The sequence below is a fragment of the Panulirus ornatus genome, chromosome 16 (assembly GCF_036320965.1).
Source record: "Panulirus ornatus isolate Po-2019 chromosome 16, ASM3632096v1, whole genome shotgun sequence".
NCBI classification, from domain to species: domain Eukaryota; kingdom Metazoa; phylum Arthropoda; class Malacostraca; order Decapoda; family Palinuridae; genus Panulirus; species Panulirus ornatus.
The window spans coordinates 44,573,649-44,587,686 of NC_092239.1; positions in this window are offsets into that span (position 1 = coordinate 44,573,649).

Below are 14,038 nucleotides of genomic sequence, written 5' to 3' on the forward strand. Positions count from 1 at the left end.
CAATGCTTCTAACAACTTTCCTCCCACACCATATATTCTTAATACCTTCCACAGAGCATCTCTATCAACTCTATCAATATATTCATTTATTTATCTATTTTGCTTTGTCGCTGTCTCCCGCGTTTGCGAGGTAGCGCAAGGAAACAGACGAAAGGAATGGCCCAACCCACCCCCATACACATGTATATACATACACGTCCACGCACGCAAATATACATACCTATACATCTCAATGTACACATATATATACACACACAGACATATACATATATACACATGTCAATAATTCATACTGTCTGCCTTTATTTATTCCCATCGCCACCTTGCCACACATGGAATAACATCCCCCTCATGTGTGCGAGGTAGCGCTAGGAAAAGACAACAAAGGCCCCATTCGTTCACACTCAGTCTATAGCTGTCATGTAATAATGCCCGAAACCACAGCTCCCTTTCCACATCCAGGCCCCACAGAACTTTCCATGGTTTACCCCAGACGCTTCACATGCCCTGATTCAATACAGTGACAGCACGTCGACCCCGGTATACCACATCGATCCAATTCACTCTATTCCTTGCCCGTCTTTCACCCTCCTGCATGTTCAGGCCCCGATTACTCAAAATCTTTTTCACTCCATCTTTCCACATCCATTTTGGTCTCCCACTTCTCGTTCCCTCCACCTCCGACACATATATCCTCTTTGTCAATCTTTCCTCACTCATTCTCTCCATGTGCCCAAACCATTTCAAAACACCCTCTTCTGCTCTCTCAACCACGCTCTTTTTATTTCCGCACACCTCTCTTACCCTTACATTACTTACTCGATCAAACCACCTCACACCACATATTGTCCTAAAACATCTCATTTCTAGCACATCCACCCTCGTGCGCACAACTCTATCCATAGCCCACGCCTCGCAACCATACAACATTGTTGGAACCATTATTCCTTCAAACATACCCATTTTTGCTTCCAGAGATAATGTACTCGACTTCCACACATTCTTCAAGGCTTCCAGGATTTTCGCCCCTCCCCCACCCTATGATTCACCTCCGCTTCCATGGTTCCATCCGCTGCCAGATCCACTCCCAGATATCTAAAACACTTTACTTCCTCCAGTTTTTCTCCATTCAAGCTTACCTTCCAATTGACTTGACCCTCAACCCTACTGTACCTAATAACCTTGCTCTTATTCACATTTACTCTTAACTTTCTTCTTTCACACACTTTACCAAACTCAGTCACCAGCTTCTGCAGTTTCTCACATGAATCAGCCACCAGCGCTATATCATCAGCGAATAACAGCTGACTCACTTCCCAAGCTCTCTCGTCCACAACAGACTGCATACTTGCCCCTCTTTCCAAAACTCTTGCATTCACCTCCCTAACAACCCCATCCATAAACAAATTAAACAACCACGGAGACATCACATACCCCTGCCGTAAACCTACATTCACTGAGAACCAATCACTTTCCTCTCTTCCTACACGTACACATGCCTTACATCCTCGATAAAAAACTTTTCACTGCTTCTAACAACTTGCCTCCCACACCATATATTCTTAATACCTTCCACAGAGCATCTCTATCAACTTTATCATATGCCTTCTCCAGATCCATAAATGCTACATACAAATCCATTTGCTTTTCTAAGTATTTCTCACATACATTCTTCAAAGCAAACACCTGATCCACACATCCTCTACCACTTCTGAAACCACACTGCTCTTCCCCAATCTGATGCTCTGTACATGCCTTCACCCTCTCAATCAATACCCTCCCATATAATTTCCCAGGAATACTCAACAAACTTATACCTCTGTAATTTGAGCACTCACTCTTATCCCCTTTGCCTTTGTACAATGGCACTATGCAAGCATTCCGTCAATCCTCAGGCACCTCACCATGAATCATACATACATTAAATAACCTTACCAACCAGTCAACAATACAGTCACCCCCTTTTTTAATAAATTCCACTGCAATACCATCCAAACCTGCTGCTTTGCCGGCTTTCATCTTCCGCAAAGCTTTTACTACCTCTTCTCTGTTTACCAAATAATTTTCCCTAACCCTCTCACTCTGCACACCACCTCGACCAAAACACCCTATATCTGCCACTCTATCATCAAACACATTCAACAAACCTTCAAAATACTCACTCCATCTCCTTCTCACATCACCACTACTTGTTATCACCTCCCCATTAGCCCCCTTCACTGAAGTTCCCATTTGCTCCCTTGTCTTACGCACTTTATTTACTTCCTTCCAAAACATCTTTTTATTCTTCCTAAAATTTAATGATACTCTCTCACGCCAACTGTCATTTCCCTTCTTTTTCACCTATTGCACCTTTCTCTTGATCTCCTGTCTCTTTCTTTTATACATCTCCCACTCATTTGCATTTTTTCCCTGCAAAAATCGTCCAAATGCCTCTCTCTTCTCCTTCACTAATAAACTTACTTCTTCATCCCACCACTCACTATCCATTCTAATCAACCCACCTCCTACGCTTCTCATGCCACAAGCAGATTTTGCGCAATCCATCACTGCTTCCCTAAATACATCCCATTCCTCCCCCACTCCCCTTACCTCCTTTGTTCTCACCTTTTATATATATATATAAATATATATATATATATATATATATATATATATATATATATATATATATATATATATATATATATATATATATATATATATATATATATACATATGCCTTACATCCTCGTCTCCCACATATCCTCGTTCCCTCCAACTCTGACACATATATCCTCTTTGTCAATCTTTCCTCATTCATTCTCTCCTTCTGATCAAACCATTTCAATACACCCTCTTCTGATCTCTCAACCACACTCTTTTTATTACCACACAACTCTCTCACCCTAGCAGACGATGTTACACTCACTACTAACCCTAGCAGACGACAGTACACTTAACGGCTGACCCAAGCAGACGACGGTGCGGTCACCACTGACCCTAGCAGACGACGGTACACTTACTGCTGATTGCTTACTCGATCAAACCACTGCACTCCACATATTGTCCTCAAACATCTCATTTTCAACACATCCACCTTTCGCACAACCCTATCTATAGCCCACGCCTCACAATCATATAACATTGTTGGAACAACTATTCCTTCAAAAATACCCATTTTTGCTCTCCGAAATAACGTTCTCGCCTTCCACATATTCATCAACGCTCCCATAGCATTCGCCCCCTCCCCCAACCTGTGCCTCATTTCCACTTCGATGTTTCCATCTGCTGCCGAATCCACTCACAGATATCTAAAACATTTCACTTCCTCTAGTTTTTCTCCATTCAAACTTACCTCCCAATTGACGTGTCCCTCAACCCTACTGTACATAATAACCTTGTTCTTATTCATATTTACTCTCAGCTTTCTTCTTTCACACACTTTACCAAACTCAGTCACCAATTTCTGCAGTTTCTCAGCCGAATCAACCACCAGCGCTGTTTCATCAGCGAACAACAACTGACTCACTTACCAAGCCCTCTCATCAACAAGAGACTGCATACTTGCCTCTCTCCAAAACTCTTGCATTCACCTCCCGAACAACCCCATTCATAAACAAATTAAACAACCATGGAGGCATCACGCCCCACCGTTTGTTTTATACACATTTGCCATCTCCCGTGTTAAAGATGTACCGTTAATGACAAAGGTCTAAGCCTTAGAGGGAATATCCCCATTTGGCCCCCTTCTCTGAAACGAAAAGGGAGGATTTCCAGTCCTCCTATCCCTTCCCTTTAGTCGCCTTCTACGACACGCAGGGAATACTTGGGAAGTATTATATCTCCCTTATCGCCAGGGATATACATATATATGTATTTCATTACTTTTTTATTATACTTTTTCGCTGTCTCCCGCGTTAACGAGGTAGCGCAAGGAAACAGATGAAAGAATGGCCCAACCCACCCACATACATATGTATATACATACACGACCACACACGCATATATACATACCAATACATTTCAACGTATACATATATATACACAAAGACATATACATATATACACATGCACATAACACACACTGTCTGCCCTTATTCATTCCCGTCGCCACCTCGCCACACATGAAATGACAACGCCCTCTCCCCGCATGTGCGCGAGGTAGCGCTAGAAAAAGACAACAAAGGTAACATTCGTTCACACTCAGTTTCTAGCTGTCATGTATAATGCCACCGAAACCAAAGCTCCCTTCCACATCCAGGCCCCAAAAAACTTTCCATGGATTCCCTAGACACTTCACATGCCCTGGTTCAATCCATTGACAACACGTCGACCCCGGTATACCACATTATTGCAATTCACTCTATTCCTTGCACGCCTTTCACCCTCCTTCATGTTCAAGCCCAGATCACTCAAAATCTTTTTCACTCCATCTTTCCACCTCCACTTTGGTCTCCTACTTCTTGTTCCCTCCACCTCTGACACATTTATCCTCTTTGTCAATCTTTCCTCACTCATTCTCTCCATGTGACCGGACCATTTCAAAACACCCTCTTCTGCTCTCTCAACCACACCCTTCTTATAACCACACATCTCTCTTACCCTTTCATTACTTACTCGATCAAACCATCTCACACCACATATTGTCCTCAAACATCTCATTACCATCACACCCACCCTCCTCCGCACAACTCTATCTATAGCCCACGCCTCGCAATTATATAACACTGTTGGGACCACTATTCCTTCACACATACCCATTTTTGTTTTCCAAGATAACGTTCTCGACTTCCACACATTCTTCAACGCTCCCAGAAATTTCACTCCTCCCCCACCCTATGACTCACTTCCGCTTCCATGGTTCCATCCGCTGCCAAATCCACTCCCAGATATCTAAAACACTTCACTTTCCCAGTTTTTCTCCGTTCAAACTTACCTCCCAATTGACTTGTCCCTGAACCCTACTGTACCTAATAACATTGTTCTTATTCACATTTACTCTCAATTTTCCTCTTTAACACACTACCAAACTCAGTCACCAGCTTCTGTAGTTTCTCACACCAAAGCTGCATCATCAGTGAACAACTGACTCATTTCCCAAGATCTCTCGTCCACAACAGACTGTATACTTGCCCCTCTTTACAAAACTCTTGCATTCACCTCCCGAACAACCCCATCCATAAACAAATTAAACAACTATGGAGACATAACGCACCCCTGCCGCAAACCTACATTGACTAAGAACCAATCACTTTCCACTCTTCCTTATCGTACACTTGCCTTACATCCTCGATAAAAACTCTTCACTGCTTCTAACAACTTGCCTCCCACACGATATATTCTTAATACCTTTCACAGACCATCTGTATCAACTCTATCATATGCCTTCTCCAGATCCATAAATGCTTTATACAAATCCATTTGCTTTTCTAAGTATTTCTCACATACATTCTTCAACGCAAACACCTGATCTACCCATCCTCTACCACTTCTGAAACCACACTGCTCTTCCCCAATCTGATGCTTTGTACTTACTTTCACCCTCTCAATCAATACCCTCCTACATAAGTTCCGAGGAATACTCAACAAACTTAAACCTCTGTAATTTGAGCACTCACTCTTATCCCCTTTGCCTTTGTACAATGGCACCATGCAAGCATTCCGCCAGTCCTCAGGCACTTCACTATGAGTCATAGATACATTAAATAACCTTACCAACCAGTCAACAATGTAGTCACCCCCTTTTTTAATAAATTCCACTGCAATGCCATCCAAACCCGCTGCCTTGCCTGCTTTCATCTTCCGCAAAGCTTTTACTACCTCTTCTCTGTTTATCAAATCATTTTCCCTAACCCTCTCACTTTGCACATCTCGACCGAAACATCCTATATCTGCTATTCTATCATCAAACACATTTAAAAAACCTCCAAAATACTCAGTCCATCTTCTCACATCACCATTACTTTTTTATCACCTCCCTATTATCCCCCTTCAATGATGTTCCCATTTGTTCCCTTGTCCTACGCACTTTATTTACCTCCTTCCAAATTATCTTTTTATTCTCCCTGAAATTTAATCATACTCTCTCACTCCAACTCTCATTTGCCCTCTTTTTCGCCTCCTGCACCTTTCTCTTGACCTCCTGCCTCTTTCTTTTATACATCTCCCAGTCATTTGCAATATTTCCCTGCAAAAATCGTCCAAATGCCTTTTTCTTCTCTTTCACTAATAATATTACTTCTTCAACCTACCACTCACTACCCTTTCTGATCTGCCCACCTCCCACGCTTCTCATGCCACAAGCATGTTTTGCACAATCCATCACTGCTTCCCTAAATACCTCCCATTCCTTCCCCACTCCTCTTATGTCCTTTGTTTTCACCGTTTTCCATTCTGTACTCAGTCTATCTTGGTAACTCTTCACACAAATCTCCTTCCTAAGCTCACTTACTCTCACCACTCTCTTCACCCAAACATTCTACCTTCTTTTCTGAAAACCTCTACAAATCTTCACCTTCTCCTGCACAGGATAATGATCAGACATCCCTCCAGTTGCACCTCTCAGCACATGAACATCCAAAAGTCTCTCTTTCGCGCGCCTATTAATCAACACGTAATCCAATAACGCTCTCTGGCCATCTCTCCTACTTACATACGTATACTTATGTATATCTCTCTTTTTCTAATATTTATTCCTAATCTGTACTTTTTCAGCACATAAATCCATAAGCTCTTCACCATTTCCATTTACACCACTGAACACCCCATGTACACCAATTATTTCCTCAACTGCCACAGTGCTCGTCTTTGCATTCAAATCACCCATCACTATAACCCGGTCTCGTGCATCAAAACTACTAACACACTGACTCAGCTGTTCCCAAAACACTTGCCTCTCATGATATTTCTTCTCATGCCCAGGTGTATATGCACCAATAATCACCCACCTCTCTCCATCCACTTTCAGTTTTAGCCATATCAATCTTGAGTTTACTTTCTTATACTCTATCACATACTCTCACGACTCTTGTTTCAGGAGTAGTGCTACTCCTTCCCTTGCTCTTGTCCTCTCACTAACCCCTGACTTTACTCCCAAGACATTCCTAAACCACTTTTCCCCTTTACCCTTGAGGTTCTTTTCACTCAGGGCCAAAACATCCAGGTTCCTTTCCTCAAACATACTACCTATCTCTCCTTTTTTCTCAAATTGGTTACATCCAACCACATTTAGAGGCCCCAATCTGAGCCTTCGAGGAGAATGAGCACTCCCCGCGTGACTCCTTCTTCTGTTTCCCGTTTTAGAAAGTTAAAATACAAGGAGGGGGAGGGTTTCTAGCCCCCGCTCCTGTCCCCTTTAGTCGCCTTTTACTATATGTGTGGAATGCGTGGGAAGTATTCTTTCTTCCCCATTTCCTGGGATATATATATATATATATATATATATATATATATATATATATATATATATATATATATATATATATATATATATATATATTCATATACATTTTTTTTTCTTTTGCTTTGTCGCTGTCTCCCGCGTTTGTGAGGTAGCGCAAGGAAACAGACGAAAGAAATGGCCCAACCCACCCCCATACACACGTATATACATACGTCCACACACGCAAATATACATACCTACACAGCTTTCCATGGTTTACCCCAGACGCTTCACATGCCCTGATTCAACCCACTGACAGCACGTCAACCCCGGTATACCACATCGATCCAATTCACTCTATTCCTTGCCCTCCTTTCACCCTCCTGCATGTTCAGGCCCCGATCACACAAAATCTTTTTCACTCCATCTTTCCACCTCCAATTTGGTCTCCCACTTCTCCTCGTTCCCTCGACCTCCGACACATATATCCTCTTGGTCAATCTTTCCTCACTCATTCTCTCCATGTGCCCAAACCATTTCAAAACACACTCTTCTGCTCTCTCAACCACGCTCTTTTTATTTCCACACATCTCTCTTACCCTTACGTTACTTACTCGATCAAACCACCTCACACCACACATTGTCCTCAAACATCTCATTTCCAGCACATCCATCCTCCTGCGCACAACTCTATCCATAACCCACGCCTCGCAACCATACAACATTGTTGGAACCACTATTCCTTCAAACATACCCATTTTTGCTTTCCGAGATAATGTTCTCGACTTCCACACATTCTTCAAGGCTTCCAGGATTTTCGCCCCCTCCCCCACCCTATGATCCACTTCCGCTTCCATGGTTCCATCCGCTGCCAGATCCACTCCCAGATATCTAAAACACTTTACTTCCTCCAGTTTTTCTCCATTCAAACTTACCTCCCAGTTGACTTGACCCTCAACCCTACTGTACCTAATTACCTTGCTCTTATTCATATTTACTCTTAACTTTCTTCTTTCACACACTTTACCAAACTCAGTCACCAGCTTCTGCAGTTTCTCACATGAATCAGCCACCATAGAGCATCTATGTATATACTTGTGTACGTGGGTGAGTTGGGCCATTCTTTCGTCTGTTTACTTGCGCTATCTCGCTAACGCGGGAGACAGCGAAAAGTATAAAATAAATGAATATATATATATATATATATATATATATATATATATATATATATATATATGTATATATATATGTATATATATATATATATATATATATATATATATATATATATATATATATATATATATATATATATATATATATATATATATATATATTATTTTTTTTTTTTATTATACTTCGTCGCTGTCTCCCGCGTTTGCGAGGTAGCGCAAGGAAACAGACGAAAGAAATGGCCCAACCCCCGCCCCCCATACACATGTATATACACACGTCCACACACGCAAATATACATACCTACACAGCTTTCCATGGTTTACGCCAGACGCTTCACATGCCTTGATTCAATCCACTGACAGCACGTCAACCCCGGTATACCACATCGCTCCAATTCACTCTATTTCTTGCCCTCCTTTCACCCTCCTGCATGTTCAGGCCCCGATCACACAAAATCTTTTTCACTCCATCTTTCCACCTCCAATTTGGTCTCCCTCTTCTCCTCGTTCCCTCCACCTCCGACACATATATCCTCTTGGTCAATCTTTCCTCACTCATTCTCTCCATGTGCCCAAACCACTTCAAAACACCCTCTTCTGCTCTCTCAACCACGCTCTTTTTATTTCCACACATCTCTCTTACCCTTACGTTACTCACTCGATCAAACCACTTCACACCACACATTGTCCTCAAACATCTCATTTCCAGCACATCCATCCTCCTGCGCACAACTCTATCCATAGCCCACGCCTCGCAACCATACAACATTGGTTGCGAGGCGTGGGCTATGGATAGAGTTGTGCGCAGGAGGATGGATGTGCTGGAAATATATATAAATATATATATATATATATATATATATATATATATATATATATATATATATATATATATATACATATATATATACATAAATATATATATATATATATATATATATATATAAATATATATATATATATATATATATATATATATATATATATATATATATATATATATATATATATATATATATATATATATATATATATAAATATATATATTATCCCTGGGGATAGGGGATTAAGAATACTTCCCACGTATTCCCTGCGTGTCGTAGAAGGCGACTAAAAGGGGAGGGAGCGGGGGGCTGGAAATCCTCCCCTCTGGGTTTTTTTTTTTTTTTTTCAATTTTCCAAAAGAAGGAACAGAGAATTGGGCCAGGTGAGGGTATTCCCTCAAAGGCCCAGTCCTCTGTTCTTAACGCTACCTCGCTAATGCGGGAAATGGCGAATAGTTTGAAAGAAAGAAAGAAAAAAAATATATATATACATATATATATATATATATATATATGTATGTGAGAAATACTTAGAAAAGCAAATGGATTTGTATGTAGCATTTATGGATCTGGAGAAGGCATATGATAGAGTTGATAGAGATGCTCTGTGGAAGGTATTAAGAATATATGGTGTGGGAGGCAAGTTGTTGGAAGCAGTGAAAAGTTTTTATCGAGGATGTAAGGCATGTGTACGTGTAGGAAGAGAGGAAAGTGATTGGTTCTCAGTGAATGTAGGTTTGCGGCAGGGGTGTGTGATGTCTCCATGGTTGTTTAATTTGTTTATGGATGGGGTTGTAAGGGAGGTAAATGCAAGAGTCCTGGAAAGAGGGGCAAGTATGAAGTCTGTTGGGGATGAGAGAGCTTGGGAAGTGAGTCAGTTGTTGTTCGCTGATGATACAGCGCTGGTGGCTGATTCATGTGAGAAACTGCAGAAGCTGGTGACTGAGTTTGGTAAAGTGTGTGGAAGAAGAAAGTTGAGAGTAAATGTGAATAAGAGCAAGGTTATTAGGTACAGTAGGGGTGAGGGTCAAGTCAATTGGGAGGTGAGTTTGAATGGAGAAAAACTGGAGGAAGTGAAGTGTTTTAGATATCTGGGAGTGGATCTGTCAGCGGATGGAACCATGGAAGCGGAAGTGGATCATAGGATGGGGGAGGGGGCGAAAATTTTGGGAGCCTTGAAAAATGTGTGGAAGTCGAGAACATTATCTCGGAAAGCAAAAATGGGTATGTTTGAGGGAATAGTGGTTCCAACAATGTTGTATGGTTGCGAGGCGTGGGCTATGGATAGAGATGTGCGCAGGAGGATGGATGTGCTGGAAATGAGATGTTTGAGGACAATGTGTGGTGTGAGGTGGTTTGATCGAGTAAGTAACGTAAGGGTAAGAGAGATGTGTGGAAATAAAAAGAGCGTGGTTGAGAGAGCAGAAGAGGGTGTTTTGAAATGGTTTGGGCACATGGAGAGAATGAGTGAGGAGAGATTGACCAAGAGGATATATGTGTCGGAGGTGGAGGGAACGAGGAGAAGAGGGAGACCAAATTGGAGGTGGAAAGATGGAGTGAAAAAGATTTTGTGTGATCGGGGCCTGAACATGCAGGAGGGTGAAAGGAGGGCAAGAAATAGAGTGAATTGGAGTCATGTGGTATACAGGGGTTGACGTGCTGTCAGTGGATTGAAGCAAGGCATGTGAAGCGTCTGGGGTAAACCATGGAAAGCTGTGTAGGTATGTATATTTGCGTGTGTGGACGTGTGTATGTACATGTGTATGGGGGGGGGGTTGGGCCATTTCTTTCGTCTGTTTCCTTGCGCTACCTCGCAAACGCGGGAGACAGCGACAAAGTATAAAAAAAAAAAAAAAAAAAAAAAAAAATATATATATATATATATATATATATATATATATATATATATATTTTATCATGATTATCATCAGTATTATTGATTTACTTATTTTTCAGATACGTTGGGCGACATCGAAATTCATAACAAATACAATTGCTGCCGCTGCTACTGCTAGTAATGATAATGATAATAATAATAATGATAATAATAATAATAATAACAATATTAATAGTAATAATGATGATAATAGATACACGATGAAAATCATTCTCGGAAAACTGTATACGAATATATCTCTCTATTCTTTCAAACAGAAATTTACAGTCCGCGACCATTTGTCAAATTATATGTATGTAATTATTTGATGAATGAATATGAGAACTCTGCATATGAATCTGAAGTAAATGCAGATACCATGATATAAGGATAATTCGAATGTTAATTGAAATAGATACTGTATTCGAATGCATTCGAAGACGAACACCGAATACGAATATTCCATCTCTGCACCATATATTGTTCTATCACATACTTGCCTCACTTATTCACTGACACTCATCCGGATAATCAATCATAATAACTTTAATTGTAAAACACACTCATGTAGAGATTACCAACCTTATCCCACGAGTCATTATATAATTTATGTTTGGCAAGTTTCCTTCAGAGAGTGAAAATTCCCAGGCTTAAGCTGCTTCCTCTATTAGACTATCATACTGCTATTCTACTCTTGGAGTAGCTTGGCAATCACAGTAAATAAAAAAGTAAGAGGCAAACAAAATTTGCGTTATGATAACAGCGTATCACATAGCGTCAGTCATCCAACACAGCAACGCCAGAGGTAAGTAAGAAACGACACTGCGATTGCTTTAGGTTCCAGCCCAGCCTCTTCGGCGCACAAATCATGGACGGGAACAGACTCGATTACCTAAAGAGTTTTCATACATCTATTGATGCTTTATTACTCACAGGTATTATCCTGTTACAGAGTCTTAACGACGCTTTCCATTCTAGAATTGTGATGTGGATATATTTGCACTATTTTGTACATTTAATTTCTTTTATCTTTTTATTTTCATTATTTTTTCAAATCATTCCGTGACCCTTAGGAGCATCCTTCCGACCCTCATTTGGGTCGCGATCATGGGTTTGGGAAACAGTGATGTAGGGAACGCATATTCTCTCAAGTTAGAGTAGGTCTCAGCAGGTTGGTGTCTCTAATGAGGGAACAGAAGCTGCTGAGGAAGACCCAACAAAATGTAACCAGGGCGATGCAAAGATTAATTGAAGTGAATTATAAAAAGAAGAGGAATTACTTTGATCTGTCATCTTCGATGGAAAGGAAGGTGAAAGGTGACATATCAATTATTTTAAGAAATTTACGTACCCATGATACGTTCACCGTTGATCATTTATCTGAGATATAAAAGGACTCCAAATCTAGAGAGCATAACAATTAACCAGATTAGAAGGATTTTAAGAGAAATGAGGGAGCACTTCTTCAGCAACATATAGCGCACATATGGAGCGAACTAGGCGAAAAATGATGTATTTAAGGATAGCACTTAAAAATGCTAGGTTGAGTTGAAGGGTAGGAGGGCTTCTTGTATTGTGCTTAAATGGAAAATTAAAGATTAGTGATGAAAATGATGATGATGATGATGATGATCTTGATGATGATGATAATGATGATGATGATGATGATGATGATGATGATGATGGTAGTAATACAGGAAGGAGGGTAATGGAAGGGAACTTAGATACGAGTTTCAAGAAGGGTATTCAAAAAGGATACTATACTAGTATAGGTACAGAAATGGAACACCTTGGCTTCCCTGCAGCAACAAAGCACTCAGAGGATCTCCAGTCATCCGATGATATACACAGTGAGCAAAGTTTGGCTTAGCTTACTGAATCTCCTTAAAAAAAGATACAACACGAATTCCTGCACAGCCCCAGTCTGCCTGAGGTATATGAATACGGTACCAAAAACATAACCGGACAAACAACATGCATTTAAAAACACCTTACGTCTGTACACGCTTCAGTCTCCCCTTCCATTTTGAAATGGCTCTTTCCTCTGTCCCACTTCTTCCTTTCCTCTAACCATTCTATTATATAGAAAAGGGGTGGGTTGGAGAGGTGGGCAGAGCCGCATTAGGGAGACTGAAAATGTAAAATCAAGAAGGTTTTGAGGAATTATGCAGTTTCAAAAGTCGAAATAAGACAATATGGTCATGAAAGCTGTAGTAATAGATAATCCTTCCAGGAATAAAGCAGAGGAGATAGAATAAGATAGACAGATTAGAGGAATGATAGAGTTACTTAGAGGTGATTGTAATTATGAGAACCAAGATAGTGTTAAGATGATATAACAAATGATTTGAATTCTAAGGAGGTAAGTCTGTTTAGTAGGTGATATGTAGTTTTCGAAAAGAGCACAAAAGTATATCGTGCACCAGTGTATCGTAGAAACAGCTAATGACACTCGGAGAATTGTCCTTCAAGGCTGGATCTGCTATTAATACAGGACGGTAACCTGAGGGGGTACAACCTGATCGGCGTCCTCATGTGACTCGCCGTCATATGGATTAATGATGCGATGGAAAAGTGAGGGAGACGTCTATGAAGAGGTATGAGAAGTGCTCTGCTACACCAGCTTATGAGAGGTTGAGATTAGCTGATAATACGTGACTACATAAGGATAAGGAAGGAGGAGTACGTACGACCAGGTCTTGCCATTAGGCAGGGCTAACGCGAGACACTTGCTGCAGGAAAAAGTTAGAGTTATGAGGAACATGTCGTCACGTGTTGTGCATGTGATGGAGATGATTGT